We start from the raw sequence: 15,998 nt of genomic DNA on the forward strand, positions 1-15,998 counted from the left end.
AGGACCTGGCTTTGTCCTCCCCCAATTCCCAAACCACATGCTCATGTAAATAGGTGAGTGAGAGCTAGTGTTCACATGCGAATTAATAACACTAACCTGTTATTTAAAAAGATGTTATCATGGGAAAATATTCCTAAAAAACTATGTCCAGGAATGTATACACTAGTTAAAAAAAAAAAAATTTAGGACCTGGCTTTGTCCTCCCCCAATTCCCAAACCACATGCTCATGTAAATAGGTGAGTGAGAGCTAGTGTTCACATGCGAATTAATAACACTAAGGTGTCAAACAAGGAGCACAACGATGGCTGGGGAGGTAACGGCTGCACCAAGGGGACCTGATTCATCATCAGCACCCCTCATGACCACCTGCGTTTCATCAACAAAAGAGGTTTCTCAGCTGAATTTCAACATCAGACCTTGGGGCCTCATCCAGCCCCGGATGGGAGAAGGAATCATGGTTTGCAGGTCACACTGCTCACTTTCATAGAGCTACTCTGACCAGGGGACTTTGATGGCAGGGTTCCTATTATTTTGGGGGTTCTACATTTGGAGGATCTTGAATAAGACATCAAAGTTTGTGTATCCTCTGAAGAGGCATGGTGTCCCAGAAGACACGCCTGGACATTTGGGGGACTCCAGGACACAGGTTCAGGATTCTTGCCCTGGGATTGGGCCTAGCTCCAATATGACCTTCCATTCCCCCCTCACCCAGAGGGCAGCCTCCCAGGAAGTCCTTTGTCTCCTCAAAGCATCCCAGTCTGGCCAATAGAGCCCAGAGATGGGCATGTCTTCTGTTTTAATGAATAATAAGCCTTTTGGAACCAAGTACCAAGTTATACCTTTTTTTTTTTTTTTTGCCAAATTTTTTTTTTTTTTTTTTTTGCCAAGTTGTACCCAAATCACTCCAATGAGGACACTGAACTCAATGGCTGGCATTCTCAGATATGCTGAGGCCTTGAAATATTTTTCTTGAGATTCAAGTAATAATCTTCAAGAAAAGTGCAAGTTGAAATAGACAAGATGGCTTTCTGACGAATCATAAGCTTAGACAAGTATCAGAATACTTAGTTTTAAAACCTCAACTCTGATACAATGAATTCCTGGCAATATTTATATAAATTTATGGCATAGCAAGTAGCCTCCAAAATAGTGACTGTGACTAGGAAGGGAAGGTAAATTAGGAGGCAAGATCATATTTGCTGATAGGTACTACTTACTGGATATTTATTTACTGAAAATTTACCCCTTGGTATCCTTAGTAAAGTGCTTTGTACATAGAAGGTACTCCATAAATGGTTATTGTATCAAGAACTTTTGGCGACTCACTATGATTAAAGCAGGATGTGCAACATGATTTCTCACTTAGGAAAGATCTAAGCATTCAAAAAGCATTGTTTACTGTGAAGATTAAATGAGATGATGGATGTGGAAGTGCTTTGTAAATTGTAAAGCACTATATCTATACAAGGTATTGTTATTATTATTTAAAGGCAGCGCCAGGAAATGTTTTAGTTTAGACTTTGCAATTAGTCCTAAAAGCTTGCAACTCAACTCTCCATCAATTATGGCTGTGGTGTTACATTTATGAGTGACAACAGGCATCCAACAGGAGCCTACCAACAGAGCCAACACATCCAACACTTCCATTTTGGCTGCTCAAAGGACAAAAGAAGAAATATGTCTCAAGTAGACAAAAAGCTGAGAAAGGTATACACAATAATTATGACAGGATCAGAACTCAACGAAGTTTAACCTACCTGCCAAGCATTTCCCTTTAATGAAAACATTACTTATTACTGAGTCAGATAAAAGACAAAATGGCAGCTATGATGTAATGAAAGTGCCCTGAAGGATTAAATCTAACTCCCTGTCTGACCCTGGACCACCCTTCTACTCCTCCCTCTCATCACTTTCACCACGCCTCCTTCCTGTCTACCCTGATGTACCTCAAGCTCCCTTCTTGGGTCTAAATCTCTGCCTCTTGGCTTCCTGTGCTTTGATCACCAGCATCACTTGCCCACACCACCAGTTCTCTAGCCTCCTTGGCTGTCTTGTCTCAACCACCCAGAAAAGCTCTAACAGCCTCTCCACCTGCTTCCTCTACCCAAAGGTTGGGTGGTGGCCTCACTGGAGGAAAAATTACAAAACTATGTGGACGGGCATGCAGATTCTATGCTTTGTCTGCTGGGCATGCCTCTTAGGCCTTTTTCCATTCCACACAGCAATTATCCCACATTCTCTCTCCACCTTTCTAGCTCTCTACCACTTCCAGCTACCTGTCTCTTCAGGACAACAGCTTGTTTTAGCCTTCTCAGAGAAAACAGGTTATAAGCCCCAAGACTCTCAACAAGTTCCCCCAGTCAACACTTCCAACTAGAAAACAGATGAATTTCCACTCATACTTGCTGTGAGTTTCACTTTCCTGACTTTCGCTGCGTCAGAGATGTCTTTTCTTTGCGTCATGTGTCAATGCTGCCCTGGTTCATGGCCCAGCACATCCTGCATGGGCCACTGCAGTCATCAAACTGGTCTTCTCAAGTCTCAAATGTTTTCAATTGTCACTGCGTCCACCTTCCCATTGACCACTGACTGCTTTTCTTCCTTGGATGCTTTCCCACTGGCTCTCCCCTGGCCAGATGCTCCCCACCCTTTGGGTCTCAGCTTAAATGTTAATGACCATAGACACCTGTGCCATCTACCCGACCAGGCAGCCTCCCACCCAACTCACCACTGCACTTTGTCTTTAGAGCACCTTTCACAGCATCTGAGTAGTCCATTTATGTTTTCTTCTTTTTAAAGTTTGCCTGTTCAGTGTCTGACGCACCCATGAGATTTTTAAGTTCTTTGAGCGGAGGGGCCTCACTGTAACTCTTCCTCTGTAATATGGGTATCTTCCTCATCTCTCCATCTCCTTGCTATCCTAGAACTCCAACAAAACAATGATCATGTAGCCTACATGCTAGGTGGCTGTCTATTATGCCAACAGATATAGGGTGTCTTGGCCAAGCACTTCCTGAAGCATGAAGTGAGAAGTACTATTGAAATGCAGGTAAAACACTGAGATTAGAGCAGACTTGGGCTCTGCAACCATAGCAAGGCATGTGGCCTTTAGGGTATGCGGGAAGTGGTTCAACTAGCACAGGGCTGAGTATGCCCAAGCAATGTCCTTCCTGCCTTCTCCTGCCAAGCCACCAGCTCCAACTCCTTCTAGCCCACAGATGACCAGCAAAATCCAGGAGTTAGAGCAAAGAGTCACTATGTCCCTCGCTCACTCAGAGCTCTGGAATTCTGCTAAGAAAGAAATCGTATCACTTTTTGGTGGGAGGGGGTGTCTCTTCACTGCTCGCTCACGTTTGAATCAGGAGCTCTTTCCTACCCCCAGGTCACAGCTCAAGTGGCCAACCTTTCTCCCCTCAACTCCACAATGCATCTCTGTTGATTTCTGAGAGGTGGAAATCTTGGCCTATCATATCTGTAAGAACCACTTCCTCCTCAGCATTAGGATTGGATTCTTTTCCGTAGTGGTAACCCCTGGATCCAGGGTGAGAGACGGGAGGGGGTGGTTGCCTATGGCTCCTCCAGAGCTCTGGGCTAGCCCCAGGTAGAAGGCCTACTGCAGGACTCAACAATGGATTCCTTTCTACGGTCAGGTCTTTATCTGTTGAGAGCAGCACCTTTCCAAATCTGCTTGATTTAGTTTAACTACACAATTTAGATACTTCATCACCCTTCCTACCTAACATGGTGAAAAAAGGGCTTTATTTCCACTCTACCCCCAAAAATCACCCCAAATTCCAAGATCTCAATCACAGAATATTATGTCTGCCTTCCACAGAACAGAAACGAGTCTGCAACTATTCTTTGTCCTTTGTTACTTGCATCCAGTTTTGAAGTAGAGCTGTCTGGTTCTTCATTTTATATTTAATTTACACTCAAACCTCAATCCTCGAAATAAATTCATAAATTGGACCCTAATCTTCGAGTGGGACTACTACAATTTTTCCTTCCATTGTCACTAGAACTCTAGGATCACTTGATCACTCCTTTAACGATCAAGTTAAATGATGCAGGGTATTTCAATATCTTGCTTTTTGAAAAACTGACAATGGTTCCCTGCCATTCAAATGATACATTTTTATTTTCCAGCCTGCCATTTACTTGTCTGATAACCTGATTTTTCACTACTAAACTGTCTCTCTTCACTCTGCCTAGGCAGATCTTATTATGTCTTTAATCTAAAATCCCTACTAGCATTATTTCCTAAAGCTAGAATGCCTTTCATATACTTCTCCATTTTTCATGGCATTCTAAAAAGATGACTTTCATGCACACCAAGCAGTCACGATCTTTGGTCAGAGTACGTGCTCTCAATGAAAAACTTGCTGCGAGGTATTTTAAACATTTCTTTTCTTTAACTGCAGTAGACTCGTTTAGCTCTCCTGCAACACAGGTGTGCTCTGACATCACATTCCAGCACCTCTCTTTACTGCAAGGCCTTTTCTTTGCATGGCATATGGGATGCTGTCATCCCCATAATGGCATATAGTGCCTCCCGAGGATGAACAATCCAGCACCTTTTTTTTTGTTTTTTGAGACGGAGTCTCGCTCTGTCGCCCAGGCTGGAGTGCAATGGCGCAATCTCAGCTCACTGCAAGCTCCGCCTCCTGGGTTCACACCATTCTCCTGCCTCAGCCTCTCCAGTGGCTGGGACTGCAGGTGCCCGCCACCACACCTGGCTAATTTTTTGTAGTTTTAGGTAGAGACGGGGTTTCACCGTGTTAGCCAGGATGGTCTCGATCTCCTGACCTCGTCATCCACCTGCCTCGGCCTCCCAAAGTGCTGGGAATACAGGCGTGAGCCACTACGCTTGACCAATCCAGCACATTTTACAATTAACAAAGGACTCTCACTTCCCAAACTAGAAATCTCATGCAAACAACCCTTGGATTTCTGAATTATGTATACTGATGGCAACACCACTGAATACCAAGACTGAGACATAAAAAGACCAAAGGCACATGACATCCAGAAGTTCCTAACAGAGGTATCAAGGGACCTTCACAAAGTTATCTCTGTTAGAATGGTGCAAAGAACTTGATGGGTCCTCAGTGAGGGTTAGCTGAATTTAAGGGCACATTTGGCTTACATTAGAGTGGCTTCAAAAAGCTGGAAGTCTCAAGTGTATCCATAAATTCAGTGAAATATTACGTGCATTCCACAGTCACACACACCTTTAACCTTTCCTAGAATCTCCACCATCTCTTAGGCTAATGAGATCTAAGGATTAACTCTGCATAGTAATCTCTCCCGAGCAGTCGACACCCACTTAAAGCAGAGTGGCGCACAACGGACTGTTCCATAGGTTCACGGTCATCCTAAGCAAATCCTTTATCATCTTTACTTGTTTATCATACAGTCTAAAAACTTTTTGGAAAATATTTAAAATCAAGGAAAAGATTTCTTTAAACAGGTTGGGCGTGGTGGCTCATGCCTGTAATCCCAGCACTTTGAGAGGCTGAGGCAGGATGATCACTTGAGGTCAGGAGTTCAAGACCAGTCTGACCAACGTGGTGAAACCTCGTCTCTACTAAAAATACAAAAATTAGCCGGGTGTTGTGGCGGGCGCCTGTAGTCCCAGCTACTCAGGAGGCTGAGGCAGGAGAATCACTCGAACCTGGGACGTGGAAGATGCAGTGAGATGAGATAGCGCCACTGCACTCCAGTCTGGGCGACAGAGCGAGACTCCATCTCAAAAAAAAAAAAAATAAATAAAATAAAAATAAACAAACAAACATAACTAAATAGCAAAAAGCCTATCCTTTCCTAAACTTGTCAATAATAACTTACATAACATATACCATTTCACATGAAAAACAAAATCAGTAACAACAATGACAAAACTGTCTTGACTTGATTGTTAGGCACACTTCTAATGATTTCATATGTGAGCCAGTTGAACCCCTCTACTGTGGGCTCCAGGCTGGTTTTGATTCTTCATCACCATTTTGCAGATGGGACACAGAGTAGACAGGGCTGGTGAGAGGTGCAGTTAGGATCCACAGCCAGGCAGTCCGTGCTCTGAACTACAGTGCTATTTGTACTGGGCCATCTATTCACTCCTTCAAACACCAGGACTTCTACCACATGGCAGCATGGTAGGGGCACCAGGCAGGCAAGATAGAAAGAGCCCGTCACAGCCCTCAAGTGGCTTACACTGGGGATACTGGTCAGATGAATAGATAATTACCAGCTAATTATCCTATGAGGTAAGTGAAGAATGGACAGAGTGTGAGCAGGAGAATGGTGATGACATCCTAGGATCTGCACCCTAACCTCAGAACCTGTGAACAGATTCCCTTACATGCCAAATGAGACCTGCCCAATGTGATTAAATCAAGGATCTTGTGATGGGAAGAGGACCCAGGTGGGACCAGGTGGAGTGAAGCCAGAAGAGAAGGTGATGTGAAGATGGAAATGGAGAACAGAATGATGGGCCTTGAAGATGAAAGAAGGGGCCACAAGCCAAGGCAGTTGCTAGAAGCTGAAAAAGGTACAGAAATGAATTCTCCCCTCAGAACTTCCAGAAGGACCAGGTTGCAGTGAGCTGAGATCGCACCACTGCACTCCAGCTTGGGTGACAGAGCGAGACTCTGTCTCAAAAACAAAGACACAAACAAAGAAAACAGCAAGGAGGGGAAGCAAGCTGAGTGGCCCATGGAAATGATTCTGGACAAAGATGGGATGGGCAGGAAGGGACAAAAGGGACAACTTTAACACACAAAATCCACAAGGTATCACTGGGGTGAGGGAAAGGGAGAGTTCTCAGCAAGTCTATGTAGCAGGCTTCTGTCAGTTCAGGCAACTCTGTGTGTGATGAACTATTTCAGTTATTTCCAAACTGTAACTCTATTCTTTAATTTTTTAAATAGGTAATACATTCATATGTTTCAATATTCAAAATGTACAAAACAAGGATAGACCCAAACATCTCCCACCTTCCTTTCCAGCCACTGAATTCCTCTCCCTGGAAATTCAATCTTAGCAGCTTCTTAGACCTCCTTTCAGAAACACATTAGGGTTAGATAAAGCACATGCATATACAGTTTCCCCTGTGTCCTCTTTTATTTTTAAACACGGATGGCAATACATACCACATACCTTTGATTTTTTTCTCTATCCTATGCCTAGGAGATCATCCAATCTAAGTATATCAAGTTGTCTGAAGATGGCTTTTTTCCTTTATTATATTGAGTACCTGTACCATAATGGATATAATCAGACCCCCACTCATCAACAATGCTGCAAGTGTTAACCTTGGAGAATTTTTAATCGGTTTAGAAGTGATGTGAGTTTATCTGTAGGACAAAGACCTAGAAGCAGAACTGCTTGCTGAGGCAAAGGGAATGAAGCGACAGCATAACAGCATATTAAGAGTGTCCCCACCCCACACAAGACGTTTCTGACTTCCACTTCAGCGGTCAGGCTTAATTGTCCTTGGATTTCAAATAAATGGAATCATAAAATATGTACTCTATTGTGTCTAGCTTCTTTTACTTAACAGTGGTTTTGAAATTCATCTACAGTGTTTGGTAGTTCATTCTTTTTTATTGCTGGATGCTATTCAACTGTGTGAATATATTGCACTTTGCCCATTCTTATGTTGAGGGATTTAAGTTGTTTCAAGTTTTTGGCTATAATGGACAAGGCTACTATAAACATTTTTGTAAAAGTGTTTTTGTAAAGATAAAAAGAGTCCTCCAAAGTAGTTAAACCATTTATACTTGTATTAGAAATTTATGGAGTTCTAGTGATTTCATATTCTTGCCAACATTTGGTTGTTACTCTTTAAATTTTAGCTATTCCCTAAGAACAGGGCATGGATGTTTACTCATACACTTCGATTTAACATTGGACTACAGGGTTTAGCCAACACAATAAGGCCAAAAAAAAAAAAAAAAAAATTATAAAGTTGGTAAACACAGTAAAATTGTCAGACATTATATTCACAGACATCATATTTTTTATATCATGGAGTCCATAAAAAATCTTGTGTAACTACTGCTCAGAATAAGATGCATGACATCTCCAGTGACCAGATGGATTCCTCATGCCCATTTCTGGTTAACTCCTGTCCCTATCCCAGGCAAAACATGAAGTCTATAATTTAAAACACAGGAAAAAAAGCTCAAAATAAAAAAACTTACAGTCAATATAATAATTTATAGAGCAGGTTTAATGTTTCCCATTTTGGTATTGCTCTGCTCTTCTTTGGATAGATCAAATACTGAGGGCAGTATTCTACTTCTTAAAAAAAAGGATTTTGTTTTTTTTTTTTTGAGATGGAGTTTCACTCTTGTCGCCCAGGCTGCAGTGCAGTGGTGCCAATTCTGCTTACTGCAATCTCTATCTCCCAGGTTCAAGCGATTCTCGTGCCTCAGACTCCCAAGTAGTTGGGATTACAGGCACCCGCCACCATACCCAGCTAACGTTTTTTGTGTTTTTAGTAGAGACGCCGTTTCACCACGCTGCCCAGGGTGGTCTCAAACTCCTGCCCTCAGGTGACCCACCTGCCTCGGCCTCCGAAAGTGCTGGGATTACAGGTGTGAGCCACTGCGCCTGGCCAAAAAAATTTTTTTTTTAAAGTGTAGTTGCACAATACTGGTTCACAGTAGCCTCGAACTCCTGGGCTCAAGCGATCCTCCCGCCTCAGCCTCCTAAGTAGCTAGGACTACAGGTGTGACTCATAAAACCCAGCAAATTTTTTCATTTTCTTGTAGAGACAGGGTCTCGCTACACTGCCCAAGCTGGTCTTGAACGCCTGGCCTCAAACAATCATCCCTTCACTTGGCCTCCCAAAACACTGGGATTACAGGTGTGAGTCACAGCGCTGGGCCCTCGATTTTATTTCTTGTATTGGATTTTTAGCTATACCTCTCTGTATGTGTCTATTTTTTCAATAGTTTCTCTAGAGCTTACAGTACGCATCTTTAAATTTCAATCTACTTCCAAAGGATACTATACTATTTCATGAACAACGTTAAGACTCTGCCAGCTGAATTCCACATCTTCACATATTCCCCTCCCATCCACTGTGCTCCCGTTGCCTGAGACTTAACTTCTTCATATGTTAGTAAAACAAATAATATAATTGTTACATATATATTTAAAGCCAATAGTGTTTTTAGCTGGATGAACCAGGCTCCTGTTAATATCTCTTGATATGGGCCTACTGTAGACAAATTCAGTTTTTGTCTGAAAATGTCTTCACCTTAATTTTGAAGAAAGTTTTCGCTGGATACAGATTAGTTGGCAGGTTTAATTAATTAATTATTGCTGGATACAGAATTAGATGACAGGTTTTATTTATTTATTTATTTATTCATGATGGAGTCTCACTCTGTCACACAGGCTGGAGTGCAATGGCATGATCTTGGCTCACTGCAACCTCCGCCTCTTGGGTTTAAGTGGTTCTCCTGCGTCAGCCTCCCAAGTAGCTGGCATTACAGGTATCCACCACCACGTCCTGGTAATTTTTGTATTTTAAGTAGAGACAGGGTTTCACCATATTGGCCAGGCTGGGTCTTGAACTCCTGACCTCAGGTGATCCACTCACCTTGGCTTCCAAAAGTGCTGGGATTACAGGTGTGAGCCACCACACCCTGCCTGTTTCTTTTTTAACTATGTTAAAGATGCTGTATCATTATACTCTGACCTCCACTGTTTGTGCTGAAAAGTCAGAGATAATTATTATCACTGTCCTCCTGTATGTAACATGTTTTTATCCCTCTTCTGATTGCTTTTAAGATCTGTTCTTTATTTCTGGTTGTCAGCAGTTTGACTATGATATACCCAGGTTGTGGAGTTGTGGTAGTTTGCAGAAATTCTCAGATTTATACATTGATCACTTCCATCAACTGTGGAAAGTTCCTAACTTTCATCTCTTGAATTTTTTTCCTTTCCCCTTCTCCTTTCTTTCAGAGAAGCCAATTGTGAAGCTGACGGCACCTTACAGATTTTGGATATCTTAAAAAAATCTTTCTCTTCTCTTTGCATTTCAGTTTGGATACTTTCTACTTATCTGACTTTAAACGGACATTTTATAAGATGACTGGACACAGCAGAGGAGAGGGGCAGTGAATTGGATCAAGATTTTTAAGAAATTCCTTTGCTTTGCAGCCCCACCCACGGATTTCTGCAACTTGGCTGCTGTCACCCTATGCCCAGCAAAGGCAGAAATTCCTGCGGAGAGTTTGCTCTGAGCTTACCTGCCCCACTTCAAGTCTCCACAGTTGAGAGCCCAACTGTTCCCATCTGTGGCAGTTTCCCTGTCCCTCTGTTTCAACAGAGGATAAGAGCAGCTATGGCTCTCTTCTGAATGGTCTATCACTTTCTGAAGTTCAGTTTATTTAGGTTTCTTTGTGTGCTCAGCTGCCTAATGGGCTTTTAAAAACTTATCTTGTTTGTTTTGGCTGTTTGGGTGAGAATGATGGTCTCTTGTGACTTTTTACGAGTTGGAAAGCACAGTGGATTGCTTAAAGGACTGAGTTATTACATTTAAAGGATATAATATGCCCATCATTATCATTACTACTCATATTTGAAAATTTTTGCCAAGTTGTTCTTTATAGTGGTTGTACGAAGGACTTGTTAAATGCTCCCTTATGGCAAGGTAGAACCAGGTACTTGGGGATGACCAGGTAGAAAGAGGAGTTCAATGGTAGGTATGTGGAGTCCCAGATGTCTGTTTAAATACCAGTCACCTGGTGTCATTGGAGAACGGCAGCCATCAAAGCTATGAGCGTGAATACAATCACCTAGGAAGACATACAGACTATGCAAGAAATTCTCACTGTTTTGACATTTTAGGGGTGGACACTGAAGCCAAGAAACACAAGGAGGAGGAAGCCCCAAGACGTAGAAAGGAGAATCAGAATCATATCCCAGGAAACAAAAGGATTAAAAAAAAAAAAGTCAAGATAATGCCAAAAACTTCTAGAGGACAAATACAATAAAAAGCAACTTATATTTGTGGTTTATATTTAGTCAAACTCTACAACAATGGTGTTTCAATGGAATAACGGGGGTAAAAGCTGATAAGAGAACAGTCAATGGTCAATAAGAGATTGGTTAAATAGAGACAACAAATGTATACAATTATGAAAATCTTCAATAATAATTTTTTATTGAGTTGTCTATTGTGGGCTGAGGATACAGCTGTCTGCGATTATTTCAGACAAGGTTCCTCTTCTCATACAGCTTATATTCAAGTGGCAGAAACTGACAATAAATAAACAAACAGATGATTATAGATTTCAATATTTACTATGAAGATAAAAAAACACTGTGTGGTGATAGTGACTGGAGTGGCAAGTTGAGATAGGATGATAGCAAAAACATGGATGAACCCTAAAAGTTAAGAAGATCCAACCATTCCAATATTTAGCGGGTGGAGAACATTTCAAAAATAGGAAACGGTATACACAGACACCTTGGGTCGGGAGAGACTACCAAATGTCTGAAAAGAAGGGCCATGTGGCTGAAATGTAGTAAGAGGAAGACAGTGATAAAAAATCAAGGTGAGGACAAACCACCAGCGCTGGCTGGAAGTGACAGAGGATGAGGTTCAGGGCTGCCAGTGTGGCTGGAAATAGAGAGGGGATGTTCTAGAAGAGAAGGAGCTGCAAATCCATACACAGACTCCTCTCAGAGCCACAGCTGACTTCTATAATTGCACATGCAACTGGGGAGATGCCAATGAGTTTAATAGACAGCAACAGCTGGAAGACCAAAAAAAGAGCTGAGCAGAAATTTTAGCTGTTTCCAACTGCAGGGGAGAAAAGTTGGGAGTTTAAATCCTGATAATCCAGAGGCTCACTGGACACCTTGAATGATAATGAGGTAGGCCATCTCTCAGAAGCAGAGACAGTGTCCCAAGAACAAGGATTTGCCATAAGGCAACATCCCAACACAACCATCTGAACAAAGTGTAAGATGAAGCTTGCACAAGTTCATGATGATTAGCCCATAATTTAACGTACCATTAAAACAAAATAGCACTCTTCAATGGAAGATAAGAAAATCTAAAATCTTTGCAGCATATCTTCTGCAGTGTCCAGTACAAAATAAAAAACTACTAGATAACCAAAGAAAATGTGACCCAAGGTCAAGAGAAAAAAAAAAAAACAGTAGATGAAACAGATCCTGAGATGATCCAGATGCTGGAATGAGCAGATACGGATGTTAAAAACAGCTACTGTAAATGTAATCTTGACTTAAAGAAAGTCATATTGAGTGAGCAAATGGGGGAACTATGCATGTAAAATATATTAAAGAACCACATGAAAATTCTAGAATTAAGGACAGTATCTAAATACTGGGGGAAAATATATTAGACATACCGAAAAGAATAGTCATCTGAAAAAAATTTGCAAATACTCACAACTGTTACATAAAATGATATAGCATTTGCATATAACCTGCATGTATCCTCTCATATACTTTAAGAAATCTCTAGATTACTTACAATACCTAATACACCGTAAATGCTATGTAAATAGCGGCTTTACTGTATCATTTAGGGAATAATGACAAGAAAAAAAAGTCTGTATATGTTTAGTACAGATGTAATCATCCTTTCCCCCCCCAGGTACTTTCAATCTGTGGTTGGTGGAACCCATGGATGTGAAACCCATGACTAAAGAGGGCCAACGGCTTTGGAGACACTGTAGAGGAAATCAACTGAAGATAAAGACAGATCAAGAGAAATTATGTGATCGTAAGAATAGAGAAAAAAAGATGGGGGTAGGGAAAAGAACACAAACTCAGAGCCTCCATGGCCTGTGGTATAATATCTAGCAGTTTAACATACATACAATTGGAATCCCATAAGAGGACCAAGAGAATGGTGCAGAACAGATACTTAAAACAATATGGCTGCAAGTGTCCCCAATTTTGTAAAAATAATCAAATTTCAGATCTAAGAAACTCAGTGAACCCAGAGTATATTACACGTTTAGCATATTAAAGTAAATTACTGAAAACAAAAGATAAAGAACAGGTCTTAAGAGCAGCCGGAGAATGAAAAGGCATTATTACATATAGGGTAACAACGTGAAGGAGGATGACAGGCCACTCAACAGAAACAATGAAGGCCAGGATAGAACAGAATGACACAGGAAAGTACTGAAAGAAAAAGTATCTGAAATCTACATCTAGCAAAAACATACCTCAAAAGCGACTATGCAGTTGGGCACGGTGACTCACGCCTGCAATCCCAGCACTTTGGGAGGCCAAGGTGGGCGGTTCACAAGGTCAGGAGATTGAGACCATCCTGGCTAACACGGTGAAACTCCGTTTCTACTAAAAATACAAAAAATTAGCTGGGCGTGGTGGCGGGCACCTGTAGTCCCAGCTACTCAGGAGGATGAGGCAGGAGAATGGCATGAATCTGGGAGGCGGAGCTTGCAGAGAGCCAAGATGGTACCACTGCACTCCACCCTGGGTGACAGAGCAAGACTCCGCCTCAAAACAAAACAAAACAAAACAACAATAACAGCAACAAAAACCAAAGTGAGCATGCAATGCAGACGTTACTCTAGATAAACAAATACTGAGGCAATCTTGTCACCAGCCCTGAATACATGAAATGCTCAAAGAAATTCTATAGACTGTCGGTAAATGTCATCAGATGAAAACTCAATTCTACAGGAAGGAATGAAGAGCAATGGTAAAGCTAATAGGTGTGTAAAATAAAACTACTTTTGCTCTTCCTCCTTTCTTCCTGGTCTGAACAATTACTTACTACAAAAGTTGCTAGTAGGTAGGCCAAGCAGGTAGGTATTCTTGAGGATGGAGGGTGGAAGGGCGCCATGGTGCCCAGAGTGGTGTATCAAAGCCTGACTACAGTAAAGACTACCTATACAGGGAGAAAAGTGAGCTGGGGCGGCTTGGGAAAACCTAGATCCTGTGAAGAGAGCATCCACAACACAATGTTACAATATCTTTTTAAACCTCAAATAGCCAGTTGTCTTCTAATGACGTTGGGGGTTGGGGAGGGGAAATACAGTAAAATAGCCATCATTTAAAAAATTTGAAATAATCTCCAACTTCAGAAAAGTTGCAAGTACAATATAAAGAATGTAGCGGGACACAGTGGTTCACACCTGTAATCCAACGTGAGAGGCCAAGGCAGGAGGATTGCTTGAGTCCAGGAGTTTGAGACCAGCCTGGGCAACATAGCCAGACTCTGTCTCTACAAAAAATAAAAAAAATTAGCCAGGTGTGTTGGTGCACACCTGTGGTCTTAGCTACTTGGGAGGCTGAGGTGGGAGGATTGCTTGAGCCCGCCCGGGAGGTCGTGGCTGCAATGAGCTGTGATCACACCACTGCACTCCAGCCTGGGCAACAAAGTGAGACCTTGTCTCAAAAAATACATATAACATTTTTTCCTCAAATAGTTGAGAAAAGTTGCAGATATAGGATTTATCCATCTGATAGTGAGTTGACTCATTGCCTTTGAATGTTAGTGTACATTAATTACAAGCAAGATTATTTTCTTATGTAAGCAGAGTAAGATCATCAAAACTGTGAACTTAACATTGACATATTACTACCATCTATTCCTCGAACCCATTTGAGTTCTCCCAATTATATCCCAGTTCTCCCTGATAATATCCCTTTAGCAAAACATCCAGTTCAAAAGCACATGTTGCGTTTAATTGTTACGTCTCTTTATAGTTTCATTCTATGTGGATCAGTTTCTCAGTCTCTCTCTGACTTTTTAAGACATTGAGACTTTTGAAGATTGTAAGCCAGTTGTTTTGTCAAAAGTTTATCAATGTGAGTTTGTCTGATGTTTACTCATGATTAGATAGAGATAATACTGTAAGTTAAAGTTTTGAAATTCAATCAATGAAATTCACTCTTTATTTTTTTGGATAGTCTTACTTTCAAGCATGGAGCTTATTCCCTACTCCCTTGAGTTTGGGATTGGTTTAGTAACTCCCTTCTGAACAGAAACCACGGTAGATGACTCCCAAAAGTAGGTCATAAAAGGCACTGCAGATTCTTCCTTGCTCTTTCTCTTGAATCATTTGCTCTGGGGAATGTTAGCTCCTTTGTTGTGAGGACACTCAAGCAGCCCTACGAGAGGCTCACAGGGCAAAGAACTGTGGAAATGAGGCCTCCAGCCAACAGCCATGTGAGTGAGCCTTGCTGGAAGCGGATCCTTCAGATAACTGCAGCCCGGCCTGACATCTTGATTGCCACACCATCAGAGTGGGCCAGAACCACATGAGCTAGGCCCCTTGGATTCCTGATACACAAAAAATGTGAGATAATAAATGTTTGTTGTTTCAGGCAGGTAAATATTGGGACGATTTGTTACTCAGCAATATTTAATACAGTAACCCAACCCACCATATTAACATAAGAGAAAAACAAAATAATCTAAACAGATGCAAAAAATATCAAGACAAAATTCAAGACCCATTCAATTTTCTTTTTTGGAGACAGGGTCTCACTATATTGCCCACACTGATCTCAAGCATTCCTCCCACATTGGCCTTCCAGAGTGTTAGGATTACAGGTATAAGCCACTGTGCCCGGCCACAAGACCCATTCTTGATGAAAACTCTCAGCAAACCAGAAACAGAAGAAAACGTCCTCATCCTAAAAATGGGCAACCTATAACTAATATCAAACTTATTAGTACAATACTGAATGTTTTCCCCCTCACATTGGGAAAAGGCAAGGATGTTGGCTCTCACCACTTATTCAGTATGGTATCAGAGGTCCTAGCCTGCGCAACAAGGCATGGAAAAAGCTAGAAGGAAAGGAAGAAGTAAATCCGTCTTTATTTTCATACAACATGATTGTGTATATAAATAATACTAAGGAGTCGACAAGATAAGTTAGTAGAACTAAAGTTGAATTTAATAGGATTAAAGTATGCAAGTTTAATAAAGAAAAATCAGTGGTATTTCTATATGTGGGTAAC

General features: G+C 41.5%; 1 protein-coding gene across 1 annotated transcript in view; it reads right to left on the reverse strand.

Annotated features, from left to right (window-relative positions):
- The window catches only part of RAB22A (RAB22A, member RAS oncogene family), a 58,998-nt gene that overhangs the window by 25,068 nt on the left and 17,932 nt on the right, over positions 1-15,998 (reverse strand). The window lies entirely within an intron of this gene.

This window comes from Colobus angolensis, unplaced genomic scaffold (genome assembly GCF_000951035.1).
Source record: "Colobus angolensis palliatus isolate OR3802 unplaced genomic scaffold, Cang.pa_1.0 Scaffold156, whole genome shotgun sequence".
Taxonomy (NCBI): Eukaryota; Metazoa; Chordata; class Mammalia; order Primates; family Cercopithecidae; genus Colobus; species Colobus angolensis.